Genomic DNA, 1179 nt, shown 5'->3' with positions numbered 1-1179 from the left:
TGAATCTTGTTCTGATCTTTACCCACGTACATTGTATAGAGTTTAGGTTTGTCAACAGAGCCATAGAATGTTACTGCTGGTCAGAAGCTCTACAATCACATGGTTCCAATCCCTTCATTTTGTAAGAGAGAAATTAGAAGTTGACGCTGTTCATCACAGAGTTTTTGTATTCACAGATACCTGACACAGAAAAGTAGGGGACAGGGGAGGAAAGATCAGGAATATTGGGAAGAACATTGATCTGGGAGTGAGAGAATTTGTGATCTAACATCAGCTCTGCCAGCAAATGTCTGTGTGAGACTTAGGATGTCAGTTTCCCTTTCTTAGGGTCAGTATCTTCATCCAGAAATTGATAAAAATCTGTCTTTTCTACCTCTTAAATTTCACTCGAGCTCACTAAGCTCAAAGGTTACTTTTTTTTTTTTTAGCATTTACTGAGGTTTCACAATGTTTTCTAACTTATACTAAACTATGTATAGTTATAGTGACCTATATTATGACCATACAAGGATCCTGAGCTGATTCTATTATGATCCTATTTTACTTAAGAGGAATCTAGCTGACATATTAAGTGACTTACTCAAGATCAGAGGTTAAGAAGCACAAGTTTGAAGTGATTTCAAAGCACATTCAACAGATGGAAGACGAGTGTGTGTGTTTGTGTGTGTGTGTGTGTGTGTGTGTGTGTGTGTGTGTGTGTCTGGGTGTGTACACACATTTATACACAGACGAAGGCTTTTCTGATCTACAACACTGAGGAGGAAGCGTAATCATAAAGAGCTGAGAAATACTGATTTGAACATATAAGAAGTTATTAGATACGGACTTTAGATAAATTTATTGACTGCTGATGCCAGTTAAAGTTTTTGTGCAGAATGGAAAAAAGGGAGCATTTTCTCATTGAGGAACCAGGTACATGCTGCCTGACTCCAAATTCATAGATCTCAAAGCACTTCCCAATCACTCTGGCTTCATAAAATGCCTTTGTTCGGCATTACTTGCAATCACATTTCCCTGATTGCATCCTTGAGTTAAAATATTTTTCTCCACTCTCATAAAAAGAGGCTAAAAATAATAAGCAATATTATAATAGGCAATTCATAATCAGAGAATTGATTTAAGATCTATTATGACAGGCAAGCAAAGTGAAATTTTAATGAAGGCTTTCAAGCAACACTT

Source organism: Nannospalax galili, unplaced genomic scaffold (genome assembly GCF_000622305.1).
Source record: "Nannospalax galili isolate Female #2095 unplaced genomic scaffold, S.galili_v1.0 scaffold1002, whole genome shotgun sequence".
NCBI lineage: Eukaryota > Metazoa > Chordata > Mammalia > Rodentia > Spalacidae > Nannospalax > Nannospalax galili.
Note: the sequence above shows the minus strand (reverse complement) of the source record.